Source organism: Micromys minutus, assembly GCF_963924665.1.
Source record: "Micromys minutus genome assembly, chromosome: 9".
Lineage (NCBI taxonomy): Eukaryota > Metazoa > Chordata > Mammalia > Rodentia > Muridae > Micromys > Micromys minutus.
The window spans coordinates 36,119,063-36,135,375 of NC_137978.1; the positions used below are offsets into that span (position 1 = coordinate 36,119,063).

Genomic DNA, 16,313 nt, shown 5'->3' on the forward strand with positions numbered 1-16,313 from the left:
GGAATGAGTGAGGAGGGAGAACAGGCACAGCGAAGGATCCACTGTGTGTAAATATCCTCAGGTAACCAGTACCATGTAAATCAGTATACACCGACAAAATAAAAATATATTAAAAACATATATCTCAATACCGGTAACTTCAGAAATTCATGTTAGGATTGTAAACATGATAAGATTTTGCTGTAAAGCGAATTCAAATCTTTTGTAGGTATGTTTAAAGATGCATTAATTTCTTTGACGTCTGGAGTTTGCTTCAAGGTAATACAGAAGGAGAGGGTGAGGGTAGGCTGGAGATTAATCTGGACTGCCTGCCACTAGGTAGCTGTCACAGTTGGCTGATGAATTTAAGGAGTTCCTGGTATTTCTTGTCATTTGCATATTGAAGTTTTCCAAGATGAATCATTTGAAAAACTAAGGAACTATATATACATTTAGAACATTGTGTTAGTTGGCTCTCTTCTTGCTTCGACATCATACCTAATTCAACCAACCTAAAGGTAGAAAGATTAATTTTGGCTTATAGTTTCTATCCTTTCTTGGCCTTTTACATTTGTGCAGAACCACATGGTGTTGGGAGGTATGGAGGAGGCTGTTTCCCTCATGAAAAATGGAGAGAGAGGAGAGGTAGAGACAGGGTATATAACCTTTAAAGCACACCCTGTAGTCACCTACTTCCTCCAACAAGGCCCCACAAGGGGACTAAGTTGTATTCACAGGAGCCTGCAAAGGGTGTTTCCGTTCCCAAAACACAGCAAACCTTCAGTTTATCTCTCCAAGACTGAATGCACATAGAGACTCAGATGTAAGAAAATAAAGAACAGTGGTGAGCAATCTGTGATGTTTTATAGCACGTAAGTTAATGTTTCCTCTAGCTAGTTCTTCATGGAGAGGTTTCTACGTCATAAACATAAACAATACTATCTTGTTAGATGCCTCGAAAAACAAAATCCAAAAGGTGAGAGGTACGGTTTTGAGGGGAAGGAGGGCTTTGTGATCATCCTCAGTGGGAAAATGAGATAAGTTTGGCTGTGATGTAGTTAGTGTGCAATTCTCACCTCCTCACCAGACCCTGGGGAGTGTGAGAGAGGAAAGGGGACCTCAGTTAGGTCTCACCTGAAGAACAGAGATGGTCCTTTACTCTCCAACCACTCTCTCAGGTGTCTTGCTTCAAGCTCAGACTCATTGTTTAAGGCTAAACTCAAATGTTCGTGTATGAGCAAACTCTTTGTGAAGACCCTTGGATTCAGTCAGATTAAACTCCTTCCTCTCCTCTCCGTTTTCTAGGGATCAAACAAGAACCTAGAAACAGTTAGTACTCAGTGTTTGTGGTTTCTGTTCATTCACCACACACCTATCCAGAAGCTACTACCAGCACTTCAATTTTCAGATGAGAAAACTGAGCTTAGAGAAATTAAGAAATCACCCAACTAATGTTATTGAGCTCTGGGTTGGTTTTAAGAGGCAGATGGGGAGTCCACGTTCTTGATCATGATTATGCCATACTGCCCCCTAGCTACTGCTTTCATCTTTGTACTACCTTAACTTTTTAAGGAAACAGTAATAAACAGGTGTTAGGACAGGCTTAGTTGGTCGTGTTGTTCTCAATGGTTGCATTAAGAATATCCCATGGAAGTATTTTTTTTTCCCTCCATTCTATCTCAGTACTAGGGATTGAACTAAGGGCCTCACACATTCTAGGGTATGGGCTAGCCTACCACAAAGGTCTTTAAATCACTGTTCTTCACGCTTTGAAGATATCTAAGAAATGTTAAGCCTTGGGACTCTCTCTGCCCTGATGTTCATCTGAGTTTAATGTTAACCTACACACTTTCTTTGTCCAGTCCCACTATCAACTCAACTAATTTTCCAATTTCCAAGCCCTCTGGAACCCTTCATGTTTTCTACAGCTCTGTAATGTCCCAGGAGAGTGTGTGTGTACCTTTAATGAACTCTTCCTCACCCCAGGCCTCCAGAGCCCTTGTCCTACTCTCCGTTTGTGTGACTTTTAAACAAATAAAAAGTATGACATAAAAATGAACAACAACTCCCTAGCCCAAGTTGGCAACACATTGTAGCACAGCGAGAGCCTTTGCACTGAGTTAGGAGCTCCGAGTTACAGGTCTAGATCATTATACATTAGTTTGACAAAAATACGGAGAATGCCCAGCGGGTACCAGGTATGATGATGGTGCTGTGTGTAGAAACAGATAGACATGGTCCATCTCAAACACAGGGACTGGATTCTAGCTTGTGGCATAACTTCCCTAAGTCCCAGGGCACAACAAGGCTGAAAGAGGCCTGCTACTGCTCACAGATTAGAATTGAATTTAAATTTGCTATGTCCTTTTCCCTTTTTCTGCATATTCCCCAGGCAGTCTCTTTACCTGGAAAACACACCAGAGCTTTAAGAAGTTCCAGAAAAGGGTTCAGAAGCTGTCTGTATAAACTGTTATGTTGCTGTAATGATCCTCAGCTCTCAGTGGTCCAGTGGTTATTTTCCTCATGTGTTGGGTCCTTCCCAGGTCTGCTGTGGCTTTGCTGTACATGTTTTCCATTCTGGATCTGCCACCGATGGAATAGCCTTTATGCCAAGCAGCAGTGGTCATCAGGACAGCTAGAAATGGACACCATGATATGGCACACTGACTGGAGGCTTGTCTTCTACTGATACTCCCATTCTATTAGGTAATACAAGTCACAAGGTCAATTCTGCTCTTAGTGGAAAGGTCTAACCCAACCTTGAGTAGCACCCTAAGCATCTGGAAATGGTAATATAGTCAATTATACTGACTCTGTGGTACTTAGATGCTAAGACAACATCTTGCAGTAGCTAGTCCCAGGAGGCTGCAATTTTCATATCAATAGAAACAACGAAAGTGGGTTTGGAGAGTCTTTTGAAAATAGGCAGAACAAATGCTAAGAATCAGGTGGTTCTGGATTCAAATCTATACTCTGCTTGCTCTTCTTCAAAATTGAGACAGACATTTCCCAGTTCTGTGGTAAAGATTAAATAAAAAGATGCAAAGGATCGATTATACGGTCCACAAAGAATATTCAGTAGGTGATAAGTATGTCTTCATCAGTCTCCTCAGCACTGGAGCTTCCCAAAGGTTCCCATTTAGTTCATTCAACATAATCAGCCAATGGTGTCACACCTTGAAGCTAGTAATTTAATTCCCAATTTTGCACCCAGAAGATCAAGTTCCATTGAGCTGCAAAGCTGGTTGCTGGTTCTCTGCTACGTAGGTTCCATTCATTCTACCATTCCCTAAAGTGTGAGTAACTGGTGGAGAGGAGTTCTCCCTTGAACGTCTACCATTTCATCTACGTTATTGCGTACTTCTAATGTAAATACTTCATTCAGTCTATTCCTTTGCTCATGTTTGCTCAGCTGTCTTGGTGCCTTTGTGTCTCTCATTATGTTTTTAATTAGTCCAGGTGATTCTGAGAGTGGAGGTGAGCCAAGTTACAAGAAAGGAGAAGGATTTGTGTTATCAGATTAGCAAATACATCACAAGACCGCCTCTGTCCTTACCTTTGACCTCTCCTGACTTCATTACTTCTAACACTGACAGGGATGTTTTAACCACAATTACATTTAATCCCTTTACTTCTTTCAAGTCTCTGATTCAAGCTGCTAATTATTATTATAATTCAAGCTCTGATTATTATTGTGGCTAACCCAGGCAGCTCTTTTTAAAAGGACTATCCTTCTAGTGTTCCACACAGCTCTGTCCTGATTGCTTCTTCATTCATTCAACGTTTTCTAACACTATTACATAATTCTTTTTATTTTATCATCTTTCTCTCCGCACAAGAGGGAGTGATAGTCCCCCCCTTTTTGTTTACTGATTCATCTTAAGCACTGAAGTGCCTGGTACAATGACTTCTTAAGTCTCTGTTGGACAAATGAGTGGATATATCTTCAGAATCTCACTGGAGTATCCTGGACAGAAGTGAATACTTTGAATCCCCATTGCCAAATGTTTGGCAGATGGAGGTGTTCAATGCCTGATGAAGGAATGGAGGGATGGTTTCATGAGGTCTTAGCTCAGTAAAGCAGCCAGGGTCAGTTCTCTCAGACCTTTTGCCTTCTCATTCCACCAAACTTACTGACATCTATGTAACCATCCAATGTCCAAATACTGAGCAACTGCTTTAAGTTCACAATTGTTCTTGAGGCTGTACGTGACTTAGTGTAGCATCTGCGCAGCAAATAATACTGCCCCAAGGTGATTCAGTGTAAAAGGACAGGGCAGGTTGAACGCTAATAGTTCAGAAGCGGGATCAGTGAAGATTGAGGGAAAGTCCAAAGTTTACCAGAAGTCTGAGCAACTCTATACTAACACTCCACCTGTTGATAGCGAGGCCACGACCTGGCCAGCTAACTCGAGATGGAGAGGATGACGCGGCAGGGGTAATGACAAGATGACATGCCTGGGTAGGGAGGGGCCTCGAACCCGGGTTCTTGACATTCCGAAGGACGCGTGTCCCCAAGCAAGGTCCAATGCGCCCCGGTGGCGGCCGGGAAAATCCGCGCGGTGTGTTTGTCGGGGCCGCGCAGTGACAGAGGTTGGAAGGCGGGGAGGTCACGAGGCGCATTCCACAGGAGTTGGAATCCCCGGAGAGGGGCCGGGGCAGCCTTGGCCGCTCTCAAGCCCTAGGCGCAAGCATTGCAAGGCGCTCCGCACCGCCCACCGCCGGTTCCCGCCCGCCGCACGCAGGCAGAACCGCGGGAGCCCAGAGGCACTACTTGTCCCCGCGGAGGGATCTCTCGCACTTCGTCGCTGCAGCGACGGGGCGGGCCGTGGCGCCGAGGACGCCGGGCCGGGAGCGCTGAGACGTCGCGGGAGGCGGGGGTGGGAGGGAGCGGGCCGGGAAGTAGTTCCGGGTGCGCGGCCCCGGATGTTGGCTGCTCCCGCCGCCGCCGCCGCCGCCGCCGCCGCCGCCGCCGCTGCCGCTCTCGGCGCCGCTCCGGGCCTGGGCCGCTCTCTGAGGGCGCCGTTGGGACCTTTCGCGGGGAACAGAGACGCACGCAGCGGCCGGGGGCTCGGCCGGGCCGTCCGGGCCTGCGCAGCCTGAGGTGAGCACGCGTCGCCAGGGTCTCGTCGGGGCTGGGGCGGCGGGCGGGGAGGCGGGGCTGGGGCATCTCCCGGGACGCGGGCGGGGGCTGCCCTGGGCGAGCAGCGCTCGCTGTCCTCAGCGCACGCTCCCTGTGTCCGGCGGTGGGCGCTGGGCTAGGCTGGCCGGGTGGCGGCCCTCCCTCGCCCGCGGCGCCGCTCCTCAGCTGCCGCTGCCCCTCAGCCTAATGCTGTTCGCGGCCGCCCCTCCCCCAGGTGGGCCCGCGCCGCGGATGCCCGGGCCTCCGAGGACCGCGACAGTCGCGCCCTCGTCGCGCGGTGACCGGCGCCTAGCCCGGGCTCGTCCTGTTCCCGGAGCGATGCGGCGTTTTCCCTTCGCGCTCCGGGCGCTGTACTGCCGGGACGGCTGCCAGTGCCTCGTGGGTCGCGGGTGTCCTGCTGGGGTGAGGAGGTTGGGGCGAGGGTCCCACCTTCCCTCCCATCCTGTCCCCGCGTCCTTCTCTGGCATTGGGGCAAAGGCAGCCTTCGCATGCGGACGTGTTGCTGCTGTCCTGCGTGTGTTGCATCCTGCCCACGTGGTAGTGCCCCGTCCCTCCCACCCCCTCCATTTTTGCAGTTGGTCAAGATGTTTTTATCCCTCCGTGCTTTACTACCTCCCCCCTACCCCGTGATTTTTTTCCCCCTGGGGCAGCGTGGAAGGTGTTAAGGTCAGTTTGTTTTGCCGAGGATGACTGTTGTTTGACGGAAGAATCAAGAGTTGTACTCTTACGAAATTGAGACTAGTAGAGGACATACCAGACCTTAGTTCATTGACATCTTTTCAACTCCAGTAGCTCTCGCTCTTTTCTCTACTGCTCAATCCTCCAGAGAGCGAGCGCTTGCTACTGATGTGTTGGTGTGTACGGTTTTCCTTTCTCCATTCTACTTTCTTGTGTCTCTGTGGCCTAGTATTTTCTAGTCCGTGTTGATGCAGGGACTCGAGTTGTTGCTAGATTTCTGAATGAGTCGTGTCAGGGAGCTGGAAACTAAGTGGGCTTCTTTTCGATTTTTACTGTTTATTTGCCTTTATTTTTTCCTTGTGTTTTGTTCCCTAGTGAGAATTCGTGCATGCTCTATTGGGCATAATATACATAGATTTTTCCCCCCTCTGGTAGGAGGACTAGGTTGTCCCGCTTGCTATTTTGAAAGTTCTTTTATTCCACGTTTCTAAAATGCACTAGGTACTGTTGGGCTCTGTTTTTAACACTGTTTTAAAATATGTGTCTCCCTCTCCACCTCCCTTTAATATCTCTTCCAGGTTAACGTTTACTCGTATCTGTGTTCCGTCTTTGGCGACCACTGATTGCGCTCTTACAGTAGGAGTGACAGATGCTTTTATTCTTTTTAAACCATAGTATTTATGGAGAAAATGATAGCAGCTGCTTTTTGTTGTTGTTGTTTGATTTTTGAGTTTTTGCTTTAGATGGACTTGAAGCTCTTTCCTGTTTGGTTTTGTATTGGAATTGATGTGGATCTTGTTCTCTGCTTTGTGCTGCTGGGGAGTTTCTCATGCCTTTATTAGGTGTTTTGTGGATGAGGTCAAGAATGTTTATTTTGGCTTTCAGTTTATTAGTTTGGGTGAAATAAAACTTACTGTTTTGAAGTCACTTTTTCGATGTGACAATTTCCAGTATTCTCTTGTTTTTTGCACTTAGGTTTTTTTCTTTTTTCATCTTAATTTTTAGATAGTCTTGTGTAGACCAGGCTTGACCTCTAATACAGTGTGGTGAGGGCTGGCTTTGAACTCTTGATCTTGCCTTCATCTTTTAAGTACTGAAATTACAAGCTGGGTTACTACTGTAACTGCCTACATTGTAGCCTTAAAATGTATTTTTGATAGTGCCTTTCCCCTTTTTATCTGATACAAGTGTCAGCATATCTTTTCCTTCTATGTGGAATAAAAGAATTTAAATACAGATTCTATCTTTTTATTATGACACGTATGGGTGGGGCTGTGAAAAGTGGAATGTTCTGATATACTCTGAGACATTTTTATAGCAGGGCAGTCAGCATTTGTATACTTGTGTAAAATGCAGTGCTGTGAAGTAAGATATATAAAGAGACAAGGACTAAAATACTGATGTATGAAAGCTTCATCTTCTGTTGAAAAGGAATAGAAATTGTCTCTACTTAGGAGAAGCAGCTTTATACATAATTTATGTGTACTAAGTAACAGCAGACTTATATTTGAAATAATGCAACCAAATAAGTGGTGTAAAAAAGGAATTTTTACAAAAAAAAGTGGAGGCAAATGTGTTTAGGAGATTACAGGGACTGTCACAGAGCATCGCATTGCTGAATAATATGTGTACTTAGAAGATTGGCTAGGGTACTCGGCTGAGGCTCTGTCAGGACAGATTTGGTTTGGTAGGCTGTCATAGTGCTTTATTATCTGAGGTAGGGCTCTATGTCAGTTGAGTGTGCAGGAAATGGGAACCTGACTAGAATGTTCTTGGAGAGTTTCAGGAGTAATAGTCTGACCTAAGAAACTGGTTGTGAGAATAAAGTAATAACATTTATTAAATGCTTTATAGTATTCTCAGAATTTTTGTAAGCTCTTACATATATTTAATTTATTAAGTCTTCATCTTAAGGTCTTACTATTATGAAGTGACTTAGGGCAGGTTCTTAACTATGCATTTACTTACCATTTATGGTGTGCAGCCTGGTGGACTGTAGATTTGCAGGGCCTGTGAATGGTAGTAAAACACTTCAGTAGATGTTTTTCAGGAGGTATATAGTGGGGGAAACCTGAGGGATTTGGGGTTTTATAGTAGGCTAATAGGAAAACAAAACATTCTGACAAGAAGAACCAAGAAGTAATTTCTGTTACAGAAGCCAAGAATAGGAATATTTTTATAAGATAGGATTGTTGACATTATTTAATTCAGTTTTACAATTCACAGACTTCGACCTTAATGCAAAGAGGGTTGAACTAGACCAGAAGGAATTTTAAAAGAAAGGTAACAGATGACAAATTAGGTTTTCAGATGATCTGTAGAGATTTTTTTTTATGCTGTTAAGGTTTCCCTGATATTATTATTGATCATATCAGAGTTATTCAGTTATAAAAACTGGAATTTGTCTGCAGGAAAGAAACTGTTTTATGCCTTTTATCCCAGTACTTGGGAAGCAGAGGAGTAGGAGTATCTCACCGTCTGGGCTACCCAGTGAAAACTATAAAAAAAAAACCCAAAAAAGAAACTAGTGTTCTGAAGAAAGTTCTTTGTTTTTCCTTTCCTGCTTTCTTTTCTTTTTTTTTTCTTTTTAGAAACAGGGTCCTGACTGTTTTGGGACCCTCTGTGTAGACCAGGCTGGCTTCAAATTTAGAGATCTGTCTTCCTCTGCCTCCTGAGGCCTGAATTAAAGGCATTTTCCTTCACACCCTTAAGGATCACACTGTTTCACATTGACGTCTTTTGGGTATAACTTTGCCCTTGTTTTAAGTGTTGTTGACACTGGTATGTGTTAGTGTCAGTCCCTTTTATTGCCAGATATTCTACAGTCATACTATGTTTTTATCCATTCTTAATTCATTTAAACCCTTCACTCTACCAACTCTGGCTTAATTTTTAGTTTTATAAACTCTACTGTGCTCTACTAGGCATTAGGGATCTAAAGGTAAGTAAGTCATAATTGGCCCTTAAGCATGTGTAGAACTTTCATGAAAATGTGCATTTTCATACATTATCTCATTGGATCATACAGTAAACCTGTGGTATAGGAAAAACATCTTTAGGATGAAAAGTTATGTCAGGTGACTAGGCCATTGCACTTGAAATGCTGGACCAGATGTCATTGTTATTTATTTTTGCCAATTCTACTATTCTTTGCTACTTAAAGGATCCCTGCATAAATTCCTGGAGAATCAAGGGGACTGGAAAATCCATTTCATTTGGGGAGATCATCTCATTTTTTTCTTTTTAGTGTCTTTTTTGCCTAAAAAAAAAAAAAAAGCTCTGTTGTGTTTCTCTGGCTGTTCTTGAATTTGGATTGTAGTAGGCAAGGCTTCCCTTGAACTTGAAGTTATTTTCTGACTCTATCTTTTTGGTCTTGGGATATAGTAAAGGGATGAACTACCACACCCAACCTGGGAATTACTGAATTTTTATGACTCTTTGGGAATTAGAGTAAAGACTTAGCAGAATTTTTTTACTCATTTGCTCTGTTTAAAGAAGAGATTTTATATTTGTGTCCTTCCTTTAGAACTTTAATGGTTCTTAATGTGATGGTAATAGGTAATGTTATTAATAACTAACATTTTGAGATCTTATTTTAGCAACAAAGGGTTCAGAATACATTCATTGTATAATCCTTCCAACAGTCTCTGAGTAGATCTCATTATCAGATTTCCACGGCTGAGGAAATGGACCCTGAAAGGTGAAGTAAATTGCCTACAGTACTTATAGGATGGAAAGAGCCAAGTTTTGAAGTTTCACTATTTTCAGAACTCAGAATTAATTACTACACTGTTTTGCTTACTGATATTAATTAATAAACTATGTCAAGGAAGAGCAGGGCCAGAATATGAAGATAGGATTTGAATACAGGTAGAGAAGCAGTGAAACATTACTTGACATTGCATGGGCATTCCTTTTAGTGTGGACCTAAAACAAGGTTTTTTGTTTTGTTTGTCCTTACAGCGTCTCAGCTAACACCTACATATTTACATTGTTCTTCACCATTGGCGTTTTCTGACCTGTCCATTCCCTCATTGACACTGTTCAAAACATGACAGTGGAACTTTATAATAACTTCCAAAAAAAGTTATCAGTGTAGTTGGCATAACTATTTCAGTGTACAAAAAGAACTGAAGTACAGTGTTTTTGCTAAAGAGATTGACTTATACTGAGATTGGGAAAGGCATCTGTTGTACAGGATTTTTGATTTAATAGAATTTGTTATAACCAGATCAGCAAAGCATTATTATTGTGGGCCATCTGTTGGGCTATGGAAATAGCTTTGTTGCAAGGAACCAGATGTTGTACTTATATTTATAACAATGGCATTCTACTTATTTTAAGTAACCTTTTGTTGATAGGTACCTTTAGCTGCTATTCTATTCCATCTATGAGAATTGGATATTTGTTCAAACTGATGAATACTCTTGTACATTCAAGTCAAAACAAATGACTTATAGTGCCAAACTTTAATATTACCATAAGATAAGAACTTTTAAAAACTCTGATACCCCTTTTAGACCCAGTTTTTAATACCTTGTAGGCAAATTCAGTTGCTTTAAGAATTTTACCATAAATCAAACATGATTTTATTTTGGTGTGATTGGATCTATATTAACACCACACTGTCTTTATTTTTGTCTTCGGTGAGTGAAGTGCTCTATGACAGATTCAGATTTAGTGAAGAGGGAATATAGTCTAAGCTGACAAATAGCTCGGAGATTACGCATGCTTGCTGTGCAGTTATGAGGACTAGGATTTGGATTCTAGCTCCCATGTAACAAGCCTAGTGTGTGGCATATGCCTTTACTTCAACTTGAAGGCATCAACTCCCCTTTCTGGCTTCTGTTTGAAGTTAAGTCATGAACTTGCACATGTATATGTTTCCATACACCCATACAGACATGTACATGAATCCAGTAAGTCTTAAAGAAAGCTGGTGACGTAGCTTAGTAAAGGTGCTTGGTGACTTGAATTTGGTCCCCAGAACACACATTCCACAAAATGTCCTCTGACCATAGTATAGGCACCATGGCATGCCTGTATTCTCCCCCACATACACACAATAGTGTAGTAGAATATAGTCCAGGAGAACTTTAGAGTTAGCACTGACTGCCTATGCTGCTTTTCATTATTTTCAAGTCCTGTGTAGTGAAGAGTCTTGAGCTCACTGAAGAACTAACTGGCCATTATTTCTTGATGACTGTCTAAAATAGACTTTTCTTTCTTAGTCAACTGACTTTCAGTCAAAATTTTTACCTGGAGTACATAAGAGCTGTAACTGAATTCTTCCCAGCCAACAAAAGTCCTGCTTAGTGGAATAGGATCAATTAGAATTAAAGTTTAGTGCCAGTGTATACATACTAAAAACCATAGGAATTGGAATCTACTTTTGCCTAAATGTTGAGATCTGACCCTACTTTTAAACCACCAGTAGATCTTAGTTTCTACTGCCAGCTGTGAGATTTGTGAGAGAAATCCACTAGGGGTAAGACTGCTGGCATTCAGTAGCAGTTTCATAGTTTTTTTCTTCACAGATATGACTTCGGTAGGAGGCTATAGTATGATGAAATAGATTATTGTTTACATTTTAGATTTTGGTTGATTATTATTAAAATAATTTAAATAAAGCATCTATTGCTTGGTTTTTAGGAGTTTTGTGAATGAGTTATAGTCACAGTGGTTAACACATAACAATCAAGGGTAGGTTGATTCTCGAAAGATAGGGCATAATATTGTGGTAGGAAGTAAGGGGGTAAGTGGTGTTTCTGCTGCTTTCCTTGGATGTATCCATCTGTAATACTTTACACAGGCTAGACAGGTACGGTTTGGCATAGATTAATGGCTTTATCTTATGTATAAATGGGTAGCAAACACTGTCAGAAATACTTGGTATGTCAGAAAATGATGTGTCATATTAGTTAGAGTATGTGTACTTTTGAAGTATTTCCACCGTACATTTAGATATAGATTGATGTTGGATTGTGGGCCTTAAAACAGCCCTGAAATACAGGTAGGATAACCCATGAAGTCAGCTGACAAGAGTGTCACTTAATTACTATTAGTAGAGCTCACACTGGAACCCATTTCCTGTATTCTTGTGTCTTTATTTTTACAGTAGAAAACTAATGAAGTTAGAGTGAGGAACAGGCTTTAGGTTTTTGATGTGGAAGTGAAAAGCCATAGAAATCCCAAATGGTCAGTCTTTTAAATAAATGTGTATCTATGATACTGTAAAGCTTCATGTAAAGTTAGCAGGTACAATTTCTTGTTAAGTTAGGTCCATTTGTAGTCATTGGAAGCATTCTTACTTGGTCTCCATTTCTGCTGTTAGTATTCTGGAGGTGAGATAGGGAAGTATCAGAATGGGAATTTAAGGATTGTTAAGTAGCATTTAGGTCTCCGACCCTTTCCCTCAGAATGGAAGTATATGTTAATACATGTTAGAGAAATTATACATAATATGGATGTAATGCAGGTATCTATCTGGGTTATTGTCATCTAGTGAGACCTGTTGTCTGTTGCCTGGTAGGCAAGAAGACTGATAGTATACAAGGAAGTTTTACTGATTAGGAATCAAAACAACAACAAAAATCAGACTGGGAGAAAAGCATGACAGTGGGTAATTTAAAGTGTCTTTTTATGAACCTTTATAGTGAACATGTTTAATTCAGAAAATTTGATTTTTATGGTTCACATAATAAATTGAAAAGTAACTCTTTTGAAGAGCAGTTTAAATACTTGGTATTGTTGAAGAATTTTCTAAGAAGTTATATAGATAAATTGGTTTGATAAATGACTTATAGTATTGTGGATCAAGTTGTGAGTATGTTAGGTGATTTAAAGTTTTCTTTGCAGTGGAATTTGCTCATTTCAAGAAATTAACTTTTTCCCCCAGAAGGAAACTAAAAATCCTAGGTTTACCTCTAGTAGTCATTTCTCAGTTAAATTACCTGAAATGGTAGTCTAGTTTGAAATGAAAATGAGACCTAAGGATTTACTTACCTGCTTTCTTTCATTCTCTGGCAGATCCTCCCCTGCCCCCCCCCCCCCCCGCAGATTTTTAATAAGAAAAATAAAATTGTTAATATTTAAGATAATGTTTTAATCTAGGAAATTGAATTAATTTTTCTTTTTTGATTGGTCATTTATTTTTCATCTATTTATGTCCAGACAAGTGAAAAGCAGGGTCCATGCTAGCTAAGACAACAGATGCTTAGTTTGAGAGGTACCACAGCTGTCCTTCCAGCAATAGAGGTGCCTCTGATTGCTTCTAATGACTAGCTTTTACTTGGAAAGGCAGTGTTTAGCATTTGGTTTGAAGAACTTAATGCATTCTGGGGTGGGGAATTTTTTAAGAAGACCTGATGGCCTCATAGTTATTTACAATAAAATGCTGAGAAGCATTGTTGTAAAGCATGCCCTTGAACCTGTGGGGTGGATCAGTGGGTAAAGACAGTTTTCTCCAAGCTTGGCAACCCGAGTTTGATACCAGGACCCACATGAAATAGAAGGAAAGAACCAATTCCTGAAATTTGCCCTCTGACATTTTTAAGCACACATCCACACCCACAAATGATGAAGGTAAACAACCCCAAGATTGTCCTTAAGGAGCATTTCTTTACTACCACATTCCCTGAAGAACATTTGTTATTGAGATAGATGATTTAGGCATTATGATTTATGGGAGGTTACCATGTTTGCATTGATACTATGGTTTAAGAAATTATACTCTAGTAGAGGCAGGATTGCAAGTAGTAAGATCTTGCTTTAAAAGCCAACTGTACCCCCTAAAAGATCCTTACATTTACTTTTAAGGATGGAGACAATGTCTTTCTGTTTTTATCCTTCCTGCAGTTCTGTTACCTAATAAAAGGGGACATGTTCTGAGAAATGTTAGATGACTTTGTCACTGGGGACAATCTTATCCAAACATTGATGGTTGTACTGTTACTGGTGATATAATCTGATGGGACCACCATTGGATATATGGCAAGTGACTCACTGTGCAGAGGTGTAGTAATTTTTACATATCAGTAAAGTAGTACATGAAAAGACATTTTGTATTTCATCTTAATTTTTTTTTTTTTTTTTTTTTTTAAGATAGGGTTTCTCTGTGTAGCTGTCCTGGAACTCACTCTGTAGACTAGGCTGACCTTAAACTAAATTCAAAGATTAACCTGCCTCTGCTTCCTAAGTGCTGAGATTAAAGGCTTGAGCCACCATTACCTGGCAACTAATTTTAAGAATTTTAATATTGCTAAAAATAGTATGTATCAAGTTACCTTCCCCTAGTATGTTGAGATAAATAAATTATAGTTCCTAGAATATTGAGTTAGTCATTCATACCATTGAGCTTTCCTATTAGAACACTTAAAGTATGGCCATTTAGTTAAGTCTATCATCAGTGGTAGTTGAAAGGTAGTCAACATGGCATGGTACTGAGTGTTGTACCCAGCACTCAGGAAGGGAGGTAGAGGCAAGAAATTTGCTGTAGATTTGAGGTTAGTCTGTTGTATACATAGTGAGTTGAATACTGGTAGGGATGTCAGATTTAAGACCATGCCTGAAAAGAAAACAAGAGTACTCTGTTAATTTTATGTAGGCATTAAATGAAACAAAATGTACTAATAACCAATCTTTTTTCCTCTGTGGAACAGTACAGTCTCTCTTTCTACAAGTTAACTCTTCAAGTATTTAAAAATTATTATTTTAATGGACAGTTTGAGTGCTGTATATATAAGGAATTGTCAAATGGCAGTTAAAAGGCAGTTTGTTCTCAAAGACAGGTGTAGCTAAAGAGCCATGGATTTACCAGAAAGGAATGGTTTTGCTTCTACTGATGAAGAAAGCTTCATACAACAGATACTATTTGAAATGGCATGAGATACGGGCATTTTAGCTGAAAGACTAATCAGACATTTAAGAGATTGGGCATAATGGAGTTAAAGAAGCTTTCCAAACCGTATACCAGGATATTGAATGTTCATTGTTGTTTCCTTAGTACTTGAAGTTTGGCAAGTAATTGTGGGAAATCAATAAACTGCCAAAATGTAAATTCACAATAGTTAAAATTATTGAACATTTTTGGGTCTTTTGGAGTGGAAAAATAGTGTTTTTTTTTTTTTTCTTCACTTTTTTGAATACTCATTAACAGTCAGGAAAGCCTCAGGAAATAATATTCTCAGTCTTTATATTAGAATTGAGTTGTGAAGCTGGAAAATCTTTTCTTCTTCAGGCTAAGTAGACCTAGCTTCTTTTTTACATTTGACATGGTTTCCTTTGTATTTTTGATGGAGATAGGGTCTTACTGCTACACAGTTCTGGCTGCCCTGAAACTTGGGATGTAGACTATGCTGACCTCAAACTAAAGATTCACTCTCCCCTCCCCCATAGTACCCCACCACTATTTCAGACTTTTGGTTTCTAAATTCTTCACTAGTATTATGAATCTTTTCTTTTGAACACTCAGCTTTGTAAGTGCTCTTAATATGCTCTGCTTAAACAGCACAGTTTTCCAGTACCAACAAAGTGAAGAGTTTAGGAGGCTGTTGCCCTTCTTGGTCTGGATACTAGCTTTCTAATGAAGCTTGAGACTGTATTTACTTTTTAGCTGAGGCACTATCCTGGCTCATGTTCAGCTCCTGTATTGATTTACAAGAATTTCTTAGAGTTGATTCAGAGAGAATTAAAAAAAAATAAAACTATCAAATGAGTGCCCATTTTTTTTCTGATTACATATGCCATTTTCTCAGAAGTCATATTCTTTTCTTGAAATTTAAGAAAAGAAAGACAATTAATTGTACAAATACTGGAGGTGAATAAATAGTATCCAGAGACTTCAGTCCACTTGCTCTACTGAGTATGTGCAGAAGTATATAAAATATAAGTTGGGCCTGGTGGTCTGAGCTTGTAATTCCAGCTGTTTGGGAGGCTAAGGCAACAGGATCACAAGCTTAGCTTGCTTGGGCTACAGAATAAGTTCAAGGACAGCCTGGGCAATTTAGTGAGGCCCTGTATCAACATAAGTAATACAAGGGGCTGGAGAGATGGCTCAGTGGTTAAGAGCACCGACTGCTCTTCCAGAGGACCTGAGTTCAAATCCCAGCAACCACGTGGTGATTCATAACCATCTGTAATGAGATCTGATGCCCTCTTCTGGTGTGTCTGACAACAGTACAGTGTACTTATGTACATAAGTAAATAAGATCTGATGCCCTCTTCTGGTGTGTCTGAAGACAGATACAGTGTATTTATATATAATAAATAAATTAATAAATAAACAAATCTTTTAAAAAATATAGTAAGAGGTCTTAGGCATATGGCTTAGTGATAAGCATATGCTTATCAGATATGTGGGTTTTGGGTTTGATCCTCCATGCTGTTGTCCATCCCCAGTATTTATTTATAAAATAAAACGAATACTCATTTATTGAGGTTCAATAATTGAGAGTTTTTCCATATACTTCAAGTGTCTTTTCTTATGTGCTGATGTGCTATTATTTTTATTTTC

At 40.6% G+C, this 16,313-nt stretch overlaps 1 protein-coding gene across 2 annotated transcripts in view; it reads left to right on the forward strand.

Annotated features, from left to right (window-relative positions):
- The first annotated feature begins 5,006 nt into the window (after window positions 1-5,006).
- FOXJ3 (forkhead box J3) overlaps window positions 5,007-16,313 on the forward strand; it is an 86,533-nt gene continuing 75,226 nt past the window's right edge. For both annotated transcript variants that reach the window (XM_080921788.1, XM_080921789.1), the window contains exon 1: window positions 5,007-5,083. The gene's annotated coding sequence lies outside the window, so the exon portion shown is untranslated. The remainder of the gene's footprint in view (window positions 5,084-16,313) is intronic.